Below are 24035 nucleotides of genomic sequence, written 5' to 3'. Positions count from 1 at the left end.
ATTTAAAAAGCCATGTAATGTGGTATTAGTTTGGAGTTACAGGTATCCATATATATGTATATGTATTGTGTGTTTGTATATTTCTTTTTTTTCTCTTTTTTTAATTTAAATTTATTTATTTTAATTGGAGGCTAATTACTTTACAATATTGTCTTGGTTCTGCCACACATCAACATGAATCCACCATGGGCATACACGTGTTCCCCATCCTGAACCCCCTTCTACCTCCCTCCCTGTACCATCCCTCTGGGTCATCCCAGTGCACCAGCCCCAAGGATCCTATATTGAACCTGGACTGGCGATTTGTTTCTTATGTGATATTATACATGTTTCCTTGCCATTCCCCCAAATCATCCCACCCTCTCCCTCTCCCACAGAGTCCAAAGGACTGTTCTATACATCTGTGTCTCTTTATTTATTTCCACTGATACCTCTAATCCTGTTATTAGTATTAGAATATTCATACTATATATGTTCATCCTATATATGTTAATACTGATATCTCATTCCAGTGGCAGTGAGCACAGTTAATGCTCAGATCTTGGTTTCTAAAAACTATTCCCCATTCAAGGGAAACGGTGTTCCTTGAAGAAATGGCAAATTCTATCTATTTCTGCTTTATTGACTATGCCAAAGCCTTTGACTGTGTGGATCCCAATAAACTGTGGAAAATTCTGAAAGAGATGGGAATACCAAACCACCTGACCTGCCTCTTGAGAAACCTGTATGCTGGTCAGGAAGCAACAGTTAAAACTGGACATGGAACAACAGACTGGTTCCAGATAGGAAAAGGAATATGTCAAGGCTGCATATTGTCACCCTGCTTATTTAACTTATATGCAGAGTACATCATGAGAAACTTGGCTGGAAGAAGCACAAGCTGGAATCAAGATTGCTGGAAGAAATATCAATCACCTCAGATATGCAGATGACACCACCCTTATGGCAGAAAGGGAAGAAGAACTAAAGAGGCTCTTGATGAAAGTGAAAGAGGAGAGTGAAAAAGTTGGCTTAAAGCTCAACATTCAGAAAACGAAGATCATGGCATCTGGTCCCATCATTTCATGGCAAGTAGATGGGGAAACAGTGGAAACAGTGGCTGAGTTTATTTTTTTGGACTTCAAAATCACTGCAGATGGTGATTGCAGCCATGAAATTAAGAGATGCTTACTCCTTGGAAGGAAAGTTGTGAACAGCCTAAACAGCAGATTAAAAAGCAGAGACATTACTTTGTCAACAAAGGTCCATCTAGTCAAGGCTACGGTTTATCCAGTGGTCATGTACGGATGTGAGAGTTGGACTGCAAAGAAAGCTGAGTGCCGAAGAATTGATGCTTTTGAACTGTGGTATCGGAGAAGACTCTTGATAGTCCCTTGGACTGCAAGGAGATCCAACCAGTCCATCCTAAAAAAGAGCAGTCCTCGGTGTTCATTGGTAGGACTGATTTTGAAGCTGACACTCCAATACTTTGGCCACCTGATGCGAAGAGCTGACTTATTTGAAAAGACCCTGATGCTGGGGAAAATTGAGGGCAGGAGGAGAAGGGGACGACAGAGGATGAGATGGTTGGATGGCATCACCGACTCAATGGACATGGGTTTGGGTGGACTCCAGGAGTTGGTGATGGACAGGGAGGCCTGGTGTGCTGCGGTTCATGGGGTCGCAAAGAGTCGGACACGACTGAGCGACTGAACTGAACTGAACTGAGGGCAAGAAAAGTACAAAATGAACCTTGAACATTTTCTCGTCCTTAAAGCAAGGAAGTGCTCATAAATTGATAGGACCAGGCCAAAAGGACATCTGAGCCAGCTTGAAGGGGCTCCCACTGGTCAAATGTGGGAAATTTTGAAATAAAAATGAATAATAATAGGCTATAATGTATTGAATAAAAAATAACCCATGAGTCCATATTGATAACTCTTTTTTAAATTTAAAGGAGATAATGACAGAAAGCAAGTAGTAAATGCAAAAAGAATAATAAAATTAGGACATCACCATTTTGCAACCTCTTTAGCAATAACTAACAATTGTACAAGTCAATGTATACTAAAATATTAGATTTAAGATTGTTGAGAATATGATATTCACAGTCTCAAAGAATCATCCACTCATTATGTATAAAAAGGGAAAGTACTTTTGCAATAAAAAAAATCTAAAAATTACAAAAGTGATCAAAATTGTATCACCCAAAATGGGACCAGTTAACATTGTTTGCCTCCTGATAGGTTTGTGCAGAGAAGAACACAGCAATTCCTATGTAGTATTCCTGAGTTCCTGCCCCCAAATTAATCTGTATGTAATCATGGAAGTGAAAGTTGCTCGGTCGTGTCTGACTCTTTGTGACTCCATGGACTATATAGTCCATGAGATTCTCAAGGCCAGAATCCTGGAGTGGGTAGCTATTCTCTCCTACAGGGAATCTTCCCAACCCAGAGATCAAACCCAGGTCTCCTGCATTGCAGGCATTAGAAACCAATAAAATAAATGTAAATTAAAGGATAGTCTGTGATACAACTGACCTGGATTCTTCAAGAATGCCAATGTCACTTACGGCTGATTCATGTTGTTGTATGGAAGAAACCAACACAATATGGTAAAGCAATTATCATCCAATCTAACAAAAAAAAAGAATGCCAATGTCTTGAAAGACTAGTGAAAGGTAGGGAATTGTTCTTTTATTTATTTATTTATTCTTTATTAAATGAGACCAGGAGCTTCGCTTCCCTGGTGGTCCAGTAGTTAAAACTCCATGCCCCCAGTGCAGGGGGCATGCTTTCAATCCCTGGTCAAGGAACTGAGATCCCACATGTCATGTAGTGTGGCCAAAATAATAATAATAAATAAGACTAAAGAAACGTGTCAACTCACATGTGATACTTGGTTGGATCCTGGATCTCCACCCCCATACTCACACATAAACACATACACAGCACTATAAAGAATATTATCAGGACAGTTGGGGAAATCTGAATATAAACTGTAAGATAATATTGTATCAATGATCAATTTCATGTGTGATAATTATATTGTGAGAATGTCCTCATGCTTCAAAGTCACATGTTGAAGTGTTTAGGAATGCTGTAGTTCCCACATTTATAACATAATTCCATCTGCAGTGTAGGAGACCTGGGTTCTATCTCTGGGTGGGGAAGATCCCTTGGAGGAGGGAATGGCTGCCCACGCTAGTATTCTTGCCTGGAGACTTGCTTGGACAGAGGACCCTGGTAGGCTACAGTCATTGGGTTGCAAAGAGTCAGACACAACTGAGAGACTCTCACTTTCATAACATAATTGTTTAATTTAGTATTTTGAACTAGAAGCCCCAGTCGGTAACTGATAATAAAAAGATTTGTTGTTTTTCAGTTGCTAAGCCATGTCCAGATGCCCAATAAAAGGATAAAATAATAGTTTCAATAAGATTGGTTTAGAAGTGATATGCAAGATGGACTGCAGGGAAATTATTTAAGAACTTGCTCTGTTATACTAGAAGCAATCTGAGCTGAATCTTGATTTATTACCAATGTTTTACTTGGCAGAGAAGTAGGAGAAGAGCAACACAGGCAGAAGAATCAATATTACACAGCAAGGGGAGCAGGACGTTTGGTTGGAGAGGAAATTGTAGTCTAATGCAGCATGAGCCAGAGTGTGGTAAGGGACACAATGATGGGAGATAAGACTAGAAAAATAAATTGCAGCCACATTGTGGAGAGCTTTGAATGCTCAGCTAATGTTCTAAAGGCAATAGGTGACATAAAATATTTTTAAGAAGAGAAAGATGTTTTGGAATGAAAATTATAAAAGAGTATTGAAATGCTCAATACCCAAGGTCAAAATTGAAATTTTCAAAATTCAAGATAGAGAAAGTTTTCATTTTCCTAAATTTGGATTGTCATAAATGACAGTGAAGGCAATGGCACCCCACTCCAGTACTCTTGCCTGGAAAATCCCATGGACGGAGGAGCCTAGTGGGCTATAGCCCATGGGGTTGCGAAGAGTCAGATACGACTGAGCAACTTCCCTTTCACTTTTCACTTTCATGCATTGGAGAAGGAAATGGCAACCCACTCCAGTGTTCTTGCCTGGAGAATCCCAGGGATGGGGGAGCCTGGTAGGAGGCTGTCTATAGGGTTGCACAGAGTCGGACATGACTGAAGCGACTTAGCAGCAGCATGCTTTAACAAAACAAAGTTACAAAGAAAATTCCAGGAAGCTAATATTCTTGAAAAGATCTAAACTTGCCAGCTGGTTTGTGTCTCATCAGATAGGTATATCAAATATAAATATTTTGTACCTTTACTTGAATCTGCTAAGGATATATTTTTGACTGTTAAGTTTGATTATCTTTGTAACTCCTGCATTTTTAGACTTATGTTTCATTTGCAGTGTTTCTGAGTTCAGATGGATAATAATTATTGTTTTGGATTCTTGTTTTTTAGCTCTTCCATTCAAAACCACAAAAGAGTCTTTGTTCCAGTTTTGGCAACATTATTTTTATTAAAATTTTTCCAACATGCTTTTCTTTTTGCTGGTGTTATTCTTACACACATACCTACAAAGGCTAAATCAACAAAAATACAATGAAAGTGGCATTTTAATTTACTAAATCAGACAAGATATTTTGAATTGTAATAAAACATTTTTTTTCATAGAAGTCAAATAGTAGCATATGTAGTTGCATAGAAAATAAGTTGGATTCTTTCCTGGATAATGAAAAGAAGAACCAATAAAATCAGGCATAGGAAGAACAATAAGTTGGAATCTTCACTAATTTTCAGTCTTTGAAATACTTAAATTATTTAGTTTCCAAGTTCTCTTGGAATTATACTCTTCATGTTTGATATGTGTCTTATACGTTGATATTCTGCAGTGTTATGTATGAGTGATGTAGATAGTACATGACTTAGCATTTTAAAGGATAATTTTGAGTACGTTCAGTTTTTGGCTTAGGTCTAATTTTAAATACAATTATTCCATCTCCCCATCTATTATTAAGATAGGATTTAAGTGTTTCCTTCTTTCTTCCTAAAAGAGCTTCATTTAATTTGTTGATTTTTCTGTGTGAAACATTTACTTCCTGAGGAATTTCTTTTCTAAAGAGAAATGCCAATTTTTATTTATTAAAGTAATAGCAATACTGTTTAAAATGTTTACCTATTGGAACTAGAAATGTGTTATTACTTTTCAGATGCTCATTGGGTTAAAACTCTTGGCATTACTTCGGTGGGATGTAGATGCTATCCTCACTCAGGTAAATATGAATAATGATGAATAAAGAATATTTGTTAAAATAATACTCATCTTAAATATTACAAACAAAAATGCCTTTAAAACATCAAAACACTTCCAGATAAAAGAGTATGAGACATGATAGCAATACCCGAAACACTTAGAAGTAATATTTATAATGATTAAGCACAAACAGATGAACTTCTGCAAAAGAAAGCACCATTACTGTTATTATTGTTGTTGTCATCAAGGGGAAAAAGTACAACCCAACATTTTGTATTCGCCATGATTATTGTCATACAAAATCATAGCATATAAAGACTTGAAAAGATGGGAAGAAAAGGAAAATACTTGCTGAGTTAGGATTTAGAGATTGTTTTTATTTCTAAAATAAATTGCAAGTTTAATTAGAAATAAGCATATTAACAGTCTAGAAAGCCAGTTAAAGGTCAGTCTTTATTTTGCCATGTTAAAGAGAGAAAATGTTTTAAAACTTTTAACAATATTGAAAATAACAGAAAGTAAACTCTTAAAAATATTCTTTTAAAAAACACTTCAATCAAACTATTCTTTTAATCAAAGAAACTGTCGATCTTCCTCAGGGGTGGGAAGAAAACAAAGGATTGAGATGAAAGCACTCTTTGATTTGTCCAAAAAGGATTTAGGCATTTAAAAATTCCATATGCTTTTATAACCTTTTGATTTATTTAGTCTTATGTTTCTTGGCATAGTTCAAACTTCCATAGCTGGTCTTCATAAGAGGTGTGTGTCTACATTAATAGAAGAAAGGAACATGTGGTAAAGAACTGCCACATTAATTTTCCATTTTGAATACTTTTTAAGAGGGCTGATAATGCTTTTTTTCTTCATTCAAGAACTTTTGAGATAAATTTTGCAATTTTTCAAAAGATTAAAATAGTGTCTTGGGTGCAAAGTTTGAATTATGTAATCAATAGTATCAAGTTTTCAGAACCTTAGGCAAAAACCTGCTTCTGGGGCCCAGCTATGACAGGGACAACAGTGACAACCTCAAACGTGGAGAGGAATCAGCTACCTTTGAATCTCCTAAGATCTTCATTGACCCAGGAGGTCAATCGCTGTCCTCAGTCACAAAGACTGAAGGAGATACCCTTTTCATTTTGACATTCTCCTTTGCCTCAGGTGAGATCTTTCAGGATTATCCCTGCCCTGTATTTGGGGAGGTGAAGAGGCCAGACATTTGACAGGAGGTTGTGAGACCGCGGAGACATGGATTATATTGTTCTAGTTTCTTCTGGTATGATGCTAAAGTGAGGACCTTTCTGGAGATGGAGACAGTAACTCCCCCTTCTCCAAGGAGGAGAAATGCAGGTACAGTAAATATATTTCCACATGACTGCCAAGCCCTTTGTCTCTTTGAAATCTGCCAGTTTCAGCCCTTGCTTTAGGGATTTGCTGGCCATGGCTGCATTAGGTGACCCTTCCTTACTGCAGAACAGATCAGAGTTCACACCTGGTCCAACTTGAGTCAAATTCTTTTTCTCTTATAAATTTCAAATTGGTATTCAAAGTTGATAGAATTCAACTGGGAAAACCAGAGGTTGTCTGAATGTACTCCCAAATTGGAGTGTTGCTGGGCTTTTTCAGGATGTCAGTGTGAGGGTGAGAGCAGGTCAGGGCAATTTAAGGGCAAGCATTCTGAATTTGAATTCCACCTCTGCCACATACTCGATGTGTAACACTGGGAACTTTAATCCTCTCCAAGATTTAACTTTCAAGTGAAAAAAGATGCAGTTAAAGGTGCTTACCTTCATGGGATCGCAAAGAGTTGGACACGACTGAGCGACTTTGACTTTTCACTTTGCAGCACTGATTTGAAGCTCAAATGAGATAAATGATGTGAAATCAATGTTATCATGAGCAATGTTTTTCTGATGAAATTGAGTAAAGTAGAAAATATATCACTATATAGCACATAGTAAGGGTTAGTATTATTTTGTGAAATTCTGTCATATATATATATATTCACATATATGTATGTGAAACTCTGCAATACACACACACACACACACACACAACACAAATGTGTGTGTGTGAATTGGATCAAGCTATAAAGTGTATTAAAGTGTTTTACTAAAGGTTGTAGTATTTTTTTTCTTACATTTGAAACCAGTGCTGCTTAACATATATGGTCCAGAGACATCTACATTAGAATCATTTGGATACCTGTTAAAAATGCAGATTCTTGAACTCCACTGCCAAGAATCAGAATTTCTGAGGGTATAGTTCAGGAATCTACATTTCAGCTACTTCTCCAGATAAGTCTCATACACACTGAAACTTGAGAATCAGTGCTTTAAACTTCCAGAAAGTATTCAAATGTTAGTTGTTATTATTATATAATTAAATTCATTCCTGCCTTCAAAAACAACTGTACTCCATGACGGGCATAGAGGAGGAGGCAGTTAATCTGTTTTGAGTAGTGTAACATCTATCAACATAGTGCTCTGGCATTTTGGTTGATCTGATATGTTTTGTTGCATTTGACTTCTTGTTTACCAGACGACTAACTCTAAAGCTAGAACTCCCAACCTCTATACTGTACCTCAGAAATGTCACAGATGTTCCCAAGGTATTGATCCCCCCAGTTCTCAGAAACTTGAATTATAAGAAGCCTTCTATATTTACTCCAGTGTGTCGTTTTTGGAAGCACTAACAAAAGCACAGATGATAAAAAATAAATAAATAAATTATAATTTATGGTCAAATGTAGATTAGAATTCATGTACGCTAGAGCTACTACTCAAAATGTTGTTGATAGGCCAGAAGCACTTACATCATGTGGAAGTTTGTTAGAAATGCAAAATCTACCTAGAGGGGTGGAATGGGGTGAGAGGTGGGAGGGAGGTTCAAGAAGGAGGGGACATGTGTATATCTACAGCTGATTCATGATTCAGAAACCAACACAATATTGTAAAGGAATTGCTCTTCAATTAAAAATAAATAACTTATTTTAAAATGCAGAATCACAGGCCCATCCCAGACCTACATTAAAGTTTGAGAAGCACTGTACTAGAGGAAACATGTAATCTGTAACCTAATTTTCAGCAACAACTTCATGCAAAGGTAACAATTTTCTGAAAAATAATTATTTAAAGTATACCCCCTACCCCATCAACAAAAATGCCGGTATTTTGTAGGTAGTGTTTGCTGGCTATAAAATCATTTGATCGTTGTAGAGATGTTTGAAAACTTAAAAAGTAGAAAAACTTATCCACAATGAAATATATATTCATGGAACTTCCCTGGTGGTCCAGTGGCTTGTGAACAGATTACTGCAATATGGTGTGATAAGTAACAGAAGAGCATTCAGACTGTGAATGAGGCAAGACTTCTGGGATCCTGGAACCTATTGGGTAAGAAGGGAGTTAACAAGATAAAATCCAAAGTAAGAATAAGGCAGTTTAGAAAACATTCTAGTCCAAAGGATCACTACAATAAAAGGTACAATAGTGAAAGATAATACTAAAAATTTACTGAAAATTTATTGAGCCAGGCATTGTGCTATTTATCATCTTCTTTCATCTTCACAACCCCATAAGGTTGGATTTGTCATAGGAATGATAAGGATGCCACTGGACGGCTTTAAGCAGGAGAGTAATGTAATTGTGTACTTTAAAGGTAAAGAATCACTCTAGGGAATTCCTTGACAGTCCAGTGGTTAGGACCACGTTTCCATTGCAGAGGGCATGGGTGCAATCCCTGGTCGGAAAACTAAAATTCTGCATGCTGTGCCAAAAAAAAAAATTAAAAATAAATAAATGGAAACATGTATAATATCATATGTGAAATGAATCGCCAGTCCAGGTTCGATGCATGATACAGGATGCTCGGGGCTGGTGCACTGGGGTGACCCAGAGGGATGGTATGGGGAGGTAGGTGGGAGGAGGGGTTCAGATGGGGAACACGTGTACACTTGTGGCGGATTCATGTTGATGTATGGCAAAACCAATACAATATTGTAAAGTAATTAGCCTCCAATTAAAATAAATAAATTTATATTAACAAATAAATAAAAGCAACCAGAGTTGCTATTAACCAGAAAAAAAAAAATAAAAAAAATAAATGAAAGAGTCATTAAAGCTAAAAAACAACAACAAAGGATCACTCTGGCAGTATATAAAGTGTTTTTTTTAAAAGCCACTTCATATAGGCTCTCTTGAAATACATATAATTAACATCATTCACCAAACCCAATTTCATAAGTGAGATCCCAGATTCCTGTTACCACTTAAAACCTAATTGTCCAATACCTTAACTCTTTTATTCTATTTCTTCTTTTTCTCTCTATTCTGTTGACTTTCTAGCAACATACAACACTCTGTAAGGAAATTGTTATTAGGTTTTGTAACATGGGCTCCCTCTGTTGACTGTTGTAGCAATGAAACAGCAACCATTCAATATCCAGCAGAAACAATTGCTTTGGATCTGTACAGTAATTCTTTTTTTTTTTGCTTTTAGGAAAATTAGAGGTCTTTGCCCCTAAATCATGTAACTTATAAAGCAATCAAGGGCATTTATGACCCAGTTATTGGGTCATTTACATTTTAACCAAAGAAATATTTTCATACTCACAGTCACCATTTTCATTGGCATTGTTCCATTTCTTCATCAAAAAGCCATTTACGCTCATTAAGTTGAACAGCTACTTGAATTTCATAATAAAATTATTCAGACTTCAATTTCCTATTATGCCCATAGTCACACAAATGAACTTTATTATTGCCACTTATCAGTAATAATCGCTCATTAGGAGTATCATTTCTCTACAACCTCCAGATTGCCTAAGTCCATAACAGGTTGGCTCCCAACAGCTCCAAATGAATACCTGGCAGAGACCGCAGTAAGGGATTCACCATGTGGGCTTCCCCTGTTGGACTGTAGACAGAGTCATGCACTCATTTAACAAATACCTACTGGCACTTGCTCCAAGCCAGCTCTGTGCTTCAGAGACCTATTGTAACATCAACCCTGAACCCAAGATTCCCTTGGTCTGTTGAAGGAGATATTTGATATCTGAAGCAGCCTCTACCTTGTAGTAGAACTTACATGTAATTCCAGTGGTACTACATGCCATAAAAGCAGAAGGAGTTATTAATTATGATTGAGAAAATTCAGGATGCCTTGGAGAGGATGCCATTTGGCCTGAAAAGGACATAAGCAACATGATAGCAGGATTATTTTCCTGTTTTGTTCAGTGTTTTATCTGAAGTTCCTACAAATATGACTGGCACATAATAAGTGCTTAATAAATAGCTATTGAATGAATGGGTTGATCTTGAAATCAATAAGAATTTTAATGACAAAAAAGCAAAGAAAAAGAATTTCCTTTTTGAAGAGGCTTCAAAGCCATGATTATTACCTTTAGTTTACTCTTGACTTTCCATTACTTTTAGGATAAAATACTGTCCCCTGTCCTCTTCTCCAGAGTTATATCCACGTATTCGATTCCAAGCCATTAGAGTCTGCAGATGTCTGGTGAGGAACTGGACAGTCTGTGTTTTATCTATCTGTCCAAGAAATAAAAAATACAAAATATTTTTACTTGGTAAGAATCATTCGTGTACCAGTTATAATGTAACTTATTAATGAACATACTGATCCTGTGTAAATGTGTTTCAAGTTGAAATCCACAGTTTCAAGAAATAGAAAATCCAATTATAATTGGTTTAACCTAGTGAAAGGATTTATTGTCAAATGTAACTGAAAGCCAAGCAATAGGGCAGAGTTCAGAGTGGTTCATTCGGGGCTTTTCCTCAATTGCTCTTCAGCTGTTTCATCTCCAACCACTATGTATATAGACTGTAATCCTTGCACTGACTTCTGTAGTGGACGCAGATTAGCAGCTAGCAGAAAGATTATGTGCTTTCTTGCTCACATACAAAGGAAGAGAACATTGCTTCTTAAAACTATTAATAATGAGTAAAAGTTCCAGACTTGACTAAACCCCCCCCCACTGAACTGCTTTCTGTAGCCAGAAACTTCCAGGTTTGACTGATTTATGCCTGATCTACCAGGACGAATTGTTGTGTCAATTGTTATGAGGCTTAAGATTACTTGGCCTCTGTTGGTCAGAGCCCCTCTAGAACTGGAATTGGAATCAACGACACAAGGAAGAAGGAGTAGCGCCCAGAGGAAACTATGAGTGTGGTAAGAAAGGGAGAATAGCAGAAAGTGAAGAGGAACTAAAGATTAGATAGCATCACTGACTTCATGGACAAGAATTTGAGCAACTTCCGGAATTCAGTGGAGGTCAGAGGAGCCTGGCATGCTGTAGTCCATTAGGTTGCAGAAGTGGGACACGACTTAGAGGCTGAACAATGACAAAGGAAGGGAAGAGGGAAGGCTGATGCTGGATAGGCAACTGATGAACTTCTAACGTGTCACTTTGTTGATTGGCAAATATGTATCAACTATTGCTGGAATTTTTATTGAGGTTATCTGAAATTTCTGCTGGCTATAAAACTACAAACAGGCCTGAGCTTTTACCATTGCTCCATCACTTATTCAGCCCTCTCTTCCCAGAAAACCCTTTCACCCAGGAAACTCTTATCGACCTTGAAGAACTACTCTCCCCTGAAAAGGCTTTTCTGACTCTCCATCTGGTTCCGCACTGACACAAGGCTTTCATGGTCCCCTGGTTTTCCTCCAGGGCAGCAGTTGACATACTGAGATGTATTTGTTTCCATATCTGGCTCTCCCACAGGCAGGGTTCTCCCTGAGGATAATGTTATCAGATGCTTTGGCTGCAAATAATAGAAACCTAATGGGTGACTTTAATTCAGATGACTATTATATATACTACTGTGGGCAGGAATCCCTTAGAAGAAACGGAGTAGCCATCATGGTCAACAAAAGAGTCCAAAATGCAGTACTTGGATGCAATCTCAAAAACGACAGACTGATCTCTGTTCATTTCCAAGGCAAACCATTCAATATCACGGTAATCCAAGCCTATGCCCCAACCAGTAATGCTGAAGAAGCTGAAGTTGAACGGTTCTATGAAGACCTACAAGGCCTTTTAGAACTAACACCCAAAAAAGATGTCCTTTTCATTATAGGGGACTGGAATGCAAAAGCAGGAAGTCAAGAAACACCTGGAGTAACAGGCAAATTTGGCCTTGGAGTACAGAATGAAGCAGGGCAAAGGCTAATAGAGTTTTGCCAAGAGAATGCACTGGTCATAGCAAACACCCTCTTCAACAACACAAGAGAAGATTCTACACATGGACATCACCAGATGGTCAACACCGAAATCAGATTGATTATATTCTTTGCAGCCAAAGATGGAGAAGCTCTATACAGTCAGCAAAAACAAGACTGGGAATGGACTGTGGCTCAGATCATGAACTTCTTATTGCCAAATTCAGTCTTAAATTGAAGAAATTGGAGAAAACCACCAGACCATTCAGGTATGACCTAAATCAAATCCCTTATGATTATACAGTGGAAGTGAGAAATAGATTTAAGGGATTAGATCTGATAGAGAGAGTGCCTGAACCTATGGACTGAGGTTCATGACATTGTACAGGAGACAGGGATCAAGACCATCCCCATGGAAAAGATGCAAAAAAAACAAAATGGCTGTCTGGGGAGGCCTTACAAACAGCTGTGAAAAGAAGAGAAGCGAAAAGCAAAGGAGAAAAGGAAATATATAAGCATCTGAATGCAGAGTTCCAAAGAATAGCAAGGAGGGATAAGAAAGCCTTCCTCAGTGATGAATGCAAGGAAATAGAACAAAACAACAGAATGGGAAAGACTAGAGATCTCTTCAAGAAAATTAAAGACCAAGGGAACATTTCATGCAAAGATGGGCTCGATAAAGGACAGAAATAGTATGGACCTAACAGAAGCAGAAGATATTAAGAAGAGGTGGCAAGAATACACAGAAGAACCATACAAAAAAGAGCTTCCTGACCCAGATTAATCATGATGGTGTGATCACTCACCTAGAACCAGACACTTTGGAACGTGAAGTCAAGTGGGCCTTAGAAAGCATCACTACAAACAAAGCTAGTGGAGGTGATGGAATTCCAGTTGAGCTATTTCAAATCCTAAAAGATGATGCTGTGAAAGTCCTGCAGTCAGTATGTCAGCAAATTTGGAAAACTCAGCAGTGGCCACAGGACTGGAAAACGTCAGTTTTCGTTCCAATCCCAAAGAAAGTCAATGCCAAAGAATGCTCATACTACCTCAAAATTGCACTCATCTCACACACTAGCAAAGTAATGCTCAAAATTCTCCAAGCCAGGCTTCAGCAATACATGAACCGTGAACCTTCAGATGTTCAAGCTGGTTTTAGAAAAGGCAGAGGAACCAGAGATCAAATTGCCAACATCTGCTGGATCATTGAAAAAGCAAGAGAGTTCCAGAAAAACATCTATTTCTGCTTTATTGCCTATGCCAAAGCCTTTGGCTGTGTGGATCACAATAAACTGTGAAAAATTCTGAAAGAGATGGGAATACCAGACCACCTGATCTGCCTCTTGAGAAACCTGTATGCTGGTCAGGAAGCAACAGTTAGAACTGGACACAGAACAACAGACTGCTTCCAAATAGGAAAAGGAATATGTCAAGGTGTATATTGTCACCTTGCTTATTTAACTTATATGCAGTGTACATCATGAGAAACGCTGGGCTGGAAGAAGCACAAGCTGGGATCAAGATTGCTGGGAGAAATATCAATAACCTCAGATATGCAGATGACACCACCCTTATGGCAGAAAGTGAAGAAGAACTAAAGAGCCTCTTGATGAAAGTGAAAGAGAAGAGTGAAAAAGTTGGCTTAAAGCTCAACATTCAGAAAACGAAGATCATGGCATCTGGTCCCATCACTTCATGGGAAATAGATGGGGAAACAGTGGAAACAGTGTCAGACTTTATTTGGGGGGGCTCCAAAATCACTGCAGATGGTGATTGCAGCCATGAAATTAAAAGACACTTACTCCTTGGAAGGAAAGTTATGACCAACCTAGATAGCATATTAAAAAAGCAGAGATATTACTTTGCCAACAAAGGTCCATCTAGTCAAGGCTATGGTTTTTCCAGTGGTCATGTATGGATGTGAGAGTTGGACTGTGAAGAAAACTGAGCGCCAAAGAATTGATGCTTTTGAACTGTGGTGTTGGAGAAGACTCTTGAGAGTCCCTTGGACTGCAAGGAGATCCAACCAGTGCATCCTAATGGAGATCAGTCCTGGGTGTTCATTGGAAAGACTGATGCTGAAGCTGAAACTCCAATACTTTGGCCACCTCATGCGAAGAGTTGACTCATTGGAAAAGACCCTGACGCTGGGAGGGATTGGGGGCAGGAGGGGAAGGGGACAACAGAGGATGAGATGGCTGGATGGCATTACCGACTCAATCGACATGAGTTTGAGTGAACTCCAGGAGTTGGTGATGGACAGGGAGGCCTGGCATGCTGCGATTCATGGGGTTGCAAAGAGTTGAACATAACCGAGCGACTGAACTGAATTGAACTGAATGCAAACTGACTTAACCAATAAGAGAGTTTATTGTTTTTCAAAATGTTAAGTGTTTGGGTAGGGCAGGCTCCAGGATTGGTTGATATAGTGGTTCAACCGTCTCATCAAGAGCTCATCTTCTTTCCCTCTCTCTGCCATCTTCAGTGTTTAACTTCACCTTCAGGCTGCTAACAGGATGGCTAAAAACTTTTAGGCATCATATAATCCAGAGAAAGAAGAGGAAATTTCTATTTCTTTGGAATAAGGAAAACATATTCCAGAAAATCCCGTGAAGACTTTCCCTGACTTTCTCAGCCACCTCTACATCAGTCACTGGCGAGGGGAATAATGTTATCACAGAGTTTAAGTTAATCATCCAAGGCAGGGTGGAAACTGGTAAATGTTTATGTTAATTACTACAGTAAAGTCTTGCTGTCACCCCTCATCCCCTGAACTCTGAGATTCTATGGCTCTGTGCATCTGACTTTGTGACTCCATTTTCCACCCCAGCCTAAAACTTAACAACATTGTCATATCCTAGACCATATCCTTGCCAATAAATATACCCTTCCATAATTTCACTTTGAAACATCTCACTCTCTGACTATATTTCCAGCTCACTTTCTTTAATACTGCAACTCCAGCAATCTTTCAGCCCCACTCATATTCCACTAATGATTGATGTATTCCACCAATGTTCCTACCACCTTTTCACCATCTTTCACCCACTTCATGTCCTCATTTCTCTTCCTACCCAGCTTAAATTTCATGGTCCATGATTATGACCACTCCCTTGTATATACTATCAACACCCTTGCCCCACTTCATTTCATGATACTTTTTTGGTAAGGTTACAACCCTACCCATACCCTACTCAGCTTATTCTGTGCACCAAGACCTTTTTGTGTGGCTGGAGAAAAACACATGACATTGCACATTAGTCTTTCAGTTCAGTTCACTTGCTCAGTTGTGTCCGACTCTTTGTGACCCATGAACCGCAACCTGTCAGGCTTCCCTGTCCATCACCAACTCCCAGAGCTTGCTCAAACTCAAGTCCATCAAGTCTGTGATGCCATCCAACCATCTCATCCTCTGTCATCCCCTTCTCTTTCCACCTCCAATCTTTCCCAACATCAGGGTCTTTTCCAATGAGTCAGTTCTTCACATCAGGTGGCCAAAATATTGGAGCTTCAGCTTCAACATCAGTCCTTCCAATGAACACCCAGGACTGATCTCCTTTAGGATTGACTAGTTTGATCTCCTTGCAGTCCAAGGTACTCTCAAGTGTCTTCTCCAACACCGCAGTTCAAAAGCATCAATTCTTCGGTGCTCAGTTTTCTTCACAGTCCAACTCTCACATCCATATGTGACTAGTGGAAAAGCCATAGCTTTGACTAGATGGACCTTTGTTGGCAAGGTAATGTCTCTGCTTTTTAATATGTTGTCTAGGTTGGTCATAGCTTTTCTTCCAAAGAGCAAGCATCTTTTAATTTCATGGCTGCAGTCACCATCTGCAGTGATTTTGGAGCCCAAGAAAATAAAGTCTGTCACTGTTTCTATTGTTTCCCCATCTATTTGCTGTGAAGTGATGGGACTGGATGCCATAATCTTAGTTTTTTGAATGTTGAGCTTTACTTAACCATTAGTATTACTTTACTCTTAATGGATTTTTACTGCTGAACAGTAAAGCTGCTCAGCAATCACAATACATTTCATTAGTCTGTTTTGTCTTTCATTCTCCTAGGTGATCCTCCATCTCTGAAAACCTACAACACCTCCTTTCATGTGTCAAATGTAATTGCCTACTCTGCTTCTTATTTTACTAAGAAAACAAAGGTGACTAGAAGAGAACTTCCTTAGATTCTTAACACCACATCTAGCCATCCAGCTGCATCTGTGCCGATAACCTCTGCTTTCTCTGTTAATGTGCATTCACAGTCTATGAAACTACTGGACCCATTCCTCTTCTTATGCCATAGATCCAAATCCATTCTCACTTGCTCAAGGATATTGCCCCAGCAATTGTCCCATTTTCTGTCTGGCATCACCAATATTTTTTCCTACTAAGTCAGTGGTTCTCAGCCATGGGTTATTTTTGCTCATTCCCCTCCCTCATCTCTCAGGCAACATTTGGCAATGTCTAGAGTCCCTTATGGCTATCACAGCTGGGGAGACTGGGGAATGCATAGAGTGGATATACTGCCAGGGATATTATGTTCAGAATCCTATAATGCAAAAGACAGCCCTCCACAACAAAAAGTTATTCAGCCCAAAATGTCAATAGTGCCAAAGTTGGGAAACTCTAAACTAGATCATTCCTATAAGCACACACACATAAATTCTGATATTTCTCTCATATTAAACCCCTAAACTCCCCTTCCAACTTCAACCTTGTTGTTATTTTATTGTAGAAGTCCTCAAATATCTTATCTAATCTCGCTGTGCCACTTTCTTTCCTCTAAATCTCACTTAAACTTTTCCAGTCTGGTTCTGCCCCATCAGAGCCAGACATTCCAACAGAATTTCTCGTGTTAAGTTCAACAGTCAATTCTCAGTAGCACATAATTGAGTTGATCACTCTATTTTCCTAGAAACACTGCCTTCATTTGATTCTTAAAATCTATCCTCTCCTGGTTTTCTTTCTAATTTTAATAATTCTTCCTGTCTTCTCTTCTGATTTCTTATGTCCTGACCTTAGCCCAGAACTCAGTACTTGGACCTTTTTCTCGTATATGCTCACTTCCTTGCTGACTTCATGTAGCTTCAAATAATCATCTACAATGCCAATGAATCCTAAATTTTTATCTCTAGCCTGAGCCTCTTGTCTGAAATCCAGAGCCATATATCCAGTTGCTTATTCATCATCTCCACCCGAATATTTAAATGCACATAAGGCTTGGCATGTCCAGTGGTCATGTATGGATGCGAGAGTTGGACTGTGAAGAAAGCTGAGCGCCAAAGAATTGATGCTTTTGAACTGTGGTGTTGGGGAAGACTCTTGAGAGTCCCTTGGACTGCAAGGAGATCCAACCAGTCCATCCTAAAGGAGATCAGTCCTGGGTGTTCTTTGGAAGGACTGATGCTAAAGCTGAAACTCCAATACTTTGGCCACCTCATGCGAAGAGTTGACTCATTGGAAAAGACTCTGATGCTGGGAGGGATTGGGGGCAGGAAAAGAAGGGGATGACAGAGGATAGGATGGCTGGATGGCATCACCGACTCTATGGACATGAGTTTGGGTGAACTTTGGGAGTTGGTGATGGACAGGGAGGGCTGGCGTGCTGCGATTCATGGGGTCGCAAAGAGTCGGACACAACTGAGTGACTGAACTGAACTGAACTGAGATAAAAGTGAAACAATAAAGGCCTTTTTGTTGTTCCTGGATCATACCAAACACACTCCAGCCTCAGAGCTTTTGTACTTGCTCTTTTTTCTATCTAGCATGATCTCATTTTTTGTGAAAATGCAAGGTCTTTGCTCAATTCAATAGTCACCTTCCTAGAGAGGCCTTTCCTGATCTTGCTATCTCACTGATTCTTCCTGCCCTCCTTCCTTTCTCTATTTTTCTTCCTGACTTTTAACACCTTCTAAAACTCTATATATTTCACATATTTATTTGTCCATCTCTCCCTAATAGAATGTAAGCTCCATCACAGCATGTCTGTCTTGTTTACAGTTGTATCCGTAGTGCCTAGAGCAATGCTTCAAACATAGTATCTTCTCCATACTTATTTGTGGAAAGAATGATCCAGCCCAGTAACCACTACTGGGAGGGACCGTATGACTTTAATCCATGGTGCCCAGGAGAGGCACACAATCAGTTCAGTTCCGTTCAGTCACTCAGTCGTGTCCGACTCTTTGCGATCCCATGAATCGCAGCACGCCAGGCCTCCCTGTCCATCACCAGCTCCCGGAGTTCACTCAGACTCATGTCCATCGAGTCAGTGTTGCCATCCAGCCATCTCATCCTCTGTCATCCCCTTCTCCTCCTGCCCCCAATCTCTCCCAGCATCAGAGTCTTTTCCAATGAGTCAACTCTTCACATGAGATGGCCAAAGTACTGGAGTTTCAGCTTTAGCATCATTCCTTCCAAAGAAATCCCAGGGCTGATATCCTTCAGAATGGACTGGTTGGATCTCCTTGCAGTCCAAGGGACTCTCAAGAGTCTTCTCCAACACCACAGTTCAAAAGCATCAATTCTTTGGCGCTCAGCTTTCTTCACAGTCCAACTCTCACATCCATACATGACCACAGGAAAAACCATAGCTTTGACTAGACAAACCTTTGTTGGCAAAGTAATGTTTCTGCTTTTGAATATGCTATCCAGGTTGGTCATAACTGTCCTTCCAAGGAGTAAGCGTCTTTTAATTTCATGGCTGCAGTCACCATCTGCAGTGATTTTGGAGCCCCAAAAAATAAAGTCTGACACTGTTTCCACTGTTTCTCCATCTATTTCCCATGAAGTGATGGGACCAGATGCCATGATCTTCGTTTTCTGAATGTTGAGAGGCACACAATAGGAACTAGTAAAATAAAGGAATCTTCATTATTGTTTTCAACAGTTGTGCCTGTCGTGTGTTTCAGTGTTTTCTTGATTCTGATGGATAAAGTTTCTCCTTGTCTACACTTTTCCAATATTCCTGTGGGGACACAGAGATTTCTCTGGGCACTCTTTTTAAGTCCCTTGGTATCTGGGAGTCTTTCTATTCCTTTTCTCCTCTTCCTGAAGCTTTTAACGCATGACTGTGTACCCCAGCCAAGCCCTGGGCATATATGACACCATCACTCCTTTGGGCTCCACTCCTGGAACACCTGCACCTTCCACCTAATTTTGGGTGCCTGACACCTTTGTTAAAGATGATATTGACTCTTTTGTGTCCCTATATATTTAGGATAGGGTCCAGAACATACTAGGCACTCTATTATTGGTACTTGGACTAAGCCTTTGCCTATTTATACTTTTACTTACTGCCATTCAATAAACCTCATTCTCTCCGTATTACAACATAGTCACCATAATACCTTAGTAAGTGTATCAGTAAACATATTTCTGTGGTGTTGTGATTAAGAGCATAGTTTTGGAACCCAATATACTGAGTCCTGGCTCTGTAACTTGCTGGTTATAAAATTTGGGGAAAACAAAGATATTTAACTTCTGTAGCTTCTCTTTCTCTACTGCTAAAATGGAAATAATAATGCCAGAAAAAGTTATGGTGAAGATTAAATTCAATACTGTATACTAAGCCCTAGCACTCTGGAACAAAGTAGTTCAATGAGTGATAACAGTAATATTCTCTAGTGTGTGATAATAATAATAGTACAACTATGAGTATCTTGAGGATCAGGGACTATATTGTTAGCATCTAGAATGTATAGACCTTGTGAAGGATGCAGATGGTGAGAGGTGGGGCTGTTGATGCCAGTTGGGGCCACATTATGAAGGGTTAAGCCTTTATTCTTTAGATAATGAAGAATAATCAAAGAGTTGTATAACACCTTAAAGCAAAGAGCAAGTTAAAGGATGATATTTGTGAGTACCAAATGAGGACGGCCAGGAGAGCTGCATGGGGCCATGTTAACAACTCGTTGAACTTTATGGTGACTGACATCAGTAATGCACTCAGGCTATAGTTACATGATGTCAGCCTTCAGATGAAAACGGAAAACTTCAGTCAAACATCTGGTTGTTTAGTCTACTCAACATCAAAGACCTGGCTGTTCTGAAACTTTCAGATGTTTGGCTGAATGGTTTAGTTTTCATCTTCATCTAAGGGGCCTGGTAGACACAATCACTATGATTTTTGTCAGCTTTAGGCTTGAGGGTTCTTTTTTTTTTAATTATAAAAACATTTTTATGGTAACATAAAAGGATTTTTTAAAAAAGAAAAACAAAACCTTCCTAATTCTACCATGCTAAAACAACTGGTTTTATTTTTGTATACTCCCTTTATAGCATATAAAGTTTATATTGCTTACCCACAGTGAACATACGTTTGTGTCCTTTTCTTTGCACTTAGTGTTATATTGTAATGTTTAATGTTAATATAATTCATGTTGGAAAATAATTACTATATAATATTATCAATTCAATAAACTAGACATCTACTGAATTTTAACATCTTGAGACTGTTGGAAATTTTTGTTGTTTCTAATTTTTCATTAAAATGTATAACTTTTTTGTTTATTAAATTTTTCCCTCTAAAAAATTTCACAGGATAATCAGTTAAAGGTCAAAGTGTTTTTATGACTCACTATATATTTATATATTCCAAAGGAATTTTATTAATTTATGTTGATAACAATAATGTATGAGTTCTCTATTTTACCATAATATTATTAACATTGATATTATAATTCCAATGCTTTTAATTTTGGTCAATTGAACCAGTTCTAACATAATAGCATATAAGTAATATATTATATATGTACTGTATATATAATACATATGTTTTATATATGTGTGTATTATAATCTATATTTGTCCTTATCCCTTCTTCTTTCCCAAAACATCAATAAAAAGAGAAAAAATGATTTTTTTAAAGGTATCAACTCATAGGTTAAAAAAATACATGTCAGTGGGCACATATTTAGAAGTGGGGAAAGTTAACAGAGTTGAGAAATTTGAAATATGCTGACAGGTGAATCTAATGGGAAGCTATGGAAATGAATAATATTAATAATAATATCTTACAACATTTCTTATTAAATATCAGGCATTGTTCTAAGCATTTTATATATATATATATGTGTGTGTGTGTGTGTGTGTGTGTGTATGTATAAAATCATTTAATTCTCACAACATCCTTTGAGGTATATAATATTATTTTTACCATTTTACAAAAGAAGAAAATGAAGTATGAGGTCAAATAAATTTCATGTAGCCAAATAAATTTCAAGCCCAAGCTATCTAGGTTCAAAGTTTATTCCCTTGACTACACATTGTACTGCCTCTTGATAAAGCCTCAGTAATTTGAAGCAGAGAACCACAGAAGGCAGGGATGAGGTATAGAAATTGATTGAAAGTCTGTGAAAAGAGAACTTAGACTTGCAGGTCCCTTCCCCAAATGAATAAATCAACCTGGTATATCTCCCTACCCTGGCAGGAGACCAGACATTTGATCAAAACAAAAAGTGAGCCCTAGAGGCCAAAGCACAGATAAATTAGGTCCTGGTAGCTGGAGAGAAGGGCCAAGTGAAAACAGGAAAGTTAAATGAATGTCTACTTACTGAATGGTGAGGCCTTTGGCCCCCATGTCCTGTTCAGCTTAGAGTACTTGGGTAGTCAGGCAGTAACACCTGCCTCTCTTACCCAAGAGAAGGGACTGGAGAATCTGACCAGCTTCAGAGAAAAGAACTACAAATACTGATATTTGGGGATCCCCAGCAAACCGGTCAAGAAACCTGTTACTCTACAGTGAAGCCACCAATCAACGAATTCCATCTATTTACACAGAGCTTCCGATTGACTTTATGGTAACTTACTGTTAAATATGAAGAGCTGCAAAATTTCACCAAATATTTCAAAAGAGATTCCACAATGAGAGATGACAAAAGAAACAAGCAGAAAATTAAACACACAGGAAATAAATTAGGAAACAGAAGAAAAATTTGAAATGATTATTAATATGAGAAGAAGACGACAGAGGATGAAATGGTTGAATAGCATCACCGACTCAATGAACGTGAGTTTAAGTAAACTCCAGGAGTTGGTGATGGACAGGGAGGCCTGGCGTGCTGCAGTCCATGGGGTTACAAAGAGTCAGACACGAATGAGCAACTGAACAGAACTGAACTGAATTGATATTTAGATAAAAATAGACATTGCATTCATGAAACAAGACTAGGATGCTTTCTTTAAAAAAAAAAAGAATAATAAAAGACTAAGAACTCATGAAAATTAAACACATGATAGCAGAAAGAATTAACAAAATGTTTGGAAATTAAAGAAATAGAACAAAAAGAGTTTGACAACAGAAGAGATAAGGAAACTGAAAAAAAAAAAAAAAATCCAGATCTAACATTCAAACAATGTGAGTTTCAAAAAGAAAAAGAAAGAAAAGAAAAGAAGGAAAGAAAAATTATTAAAGAAAGAACACACACAAAAAACTTCCCAGGCTAAAGAATACATATTTCCAGTTTGTAAAGGCTTATCAAGGGTGGAGCACAATGGATTTAAGAAACAAAAACTATGTCAAGTGTCATCATTAAGAAACTTCAGAACACTAGGAGATTAAAAAAAAGTATGCTCAGGCTCCCAGGGGAAAATAATGTTATCATATAAGGGATTGACAGAGTATTGAAATAACATTAAATTTCTCAACAACAAACACTACAAACTAGAATATGTAATGCTGCTGCTGCTGCTAAGTCGCTTCAGTCATGTCCAACTTTGTGCGACCCCAGAGATGGCAGCCCACCAGGCTCCCCCCCCCCCGCCCCCCCGCCCCCGGGATTCTCCAGGCAAGAACACTGGAGTGCGTTGCCGTTTCCTTCTCCAATACATGAAAGTGAAAAGTGAAAGTGAAGTCTCTCAGTCCTGCCCGACTCTTAGCAACCCCATGGACTACAGCCTACCAGGCTCGTACTGGAGTGGGATGCCATTGCCTTCTCCGAGAATATGAAATAGCAATGCCTTAAAATTTCTGTAAGAAAATTATTTTCAACCAAGAATTCTTTATCCAGAGAACTACCAATCAATTGTGAAGGTAAAATTAAGATATATTGAGACTCGCAAAGTCTTTTTAAAAAATTACTTCCCATACTTTTTCCAGGAGGCTACTACAGGATATATGCCACCAAAATGAGGGAGTTAAAAAAGAGAGAAACATGGGATTAGTAAAATAGGAGATAGAACAAAGGAGAGAGGCAAAAAGAATCCACATGATGATTATAAAAAGGAATCATAGAACTGAGAGAGTAGCACTGACATAGGTTCATGTGTGCATGCTCAGTCATATCTGCTTCTTTGTGACCCCATAGACTGTGGCCCACCAAGCTCCTCTGTCCAGGGAATTTTCCATGCAGGAATACTGAAGAGGGCTGCCATTTCCTACTCCAGGGGATCTTCCCAACCCAGAGATCAAACTTGTGTCTCTTGCCTTGGCAGGAAAATTCTTTACCACTAGTGCCATCTGAGAAGCCATATGTAAAATAGAGAGCTGAAAGGAAGCTACTGCATAGCACAGAGCTCAGTTCTCTGTGATGAACTAGAGGGATGGGCAGAGGGAGTGGGAGAGAGCCTCAAGAGGGAGGAGAACATATGTATGTGCTATGCTGTGCTCAGTTGTATCCAACTCTTTTTGACCCC

At 38.6% G+C, this 24035-nt stretch overlaps 1 long non-coding RNA gene across 1 annotated transcript in view; it reads right to left on the bottom strand.

The window, feature by feature from the left end:
• Positions 1-5902: 5902 nt before the first annotated feature.
• LOC112445887 (uncharacterized) overlaps positions 5903-24035 on the bottom strand; it is a 32159-nt gene continuing 14026 nt past the window's right edge. The window contains exons 2-5 of the long non-coding RNA XR_003033892.2: positions 10628-10775; positions 7811-8614; positions 7014-7136; positions 5903-5996 (exon numbers count right to left, since the gene is read on the bottom strand). This is a non-coding gene — a long non-coding RNA (uncharacterized lncRNA). The remainder of the gene's footprint in view (positions 5997-7013; positions 7137-7810; positions 8615-10627; positions 10776-24035) is intronic.

This window comes from Bos taurus, chromosome 3, assembly GCF_002263795.3.
Source record: "Bos taurus isolate L1 Dominette 01449 registration number 42190680 breed Hereford chromosome 3, ARS-UCD2.0, whole genome shotgun sequence".
Lineage (NCBI taxonomy): Eukaryota > Metazoa > Chordata > Mammalia > Artiodactyla > Bovidae > Bos > Bos taurus.
This window is presented reverse-complemented; position numbering and strand designations above follow the sequence as displayed.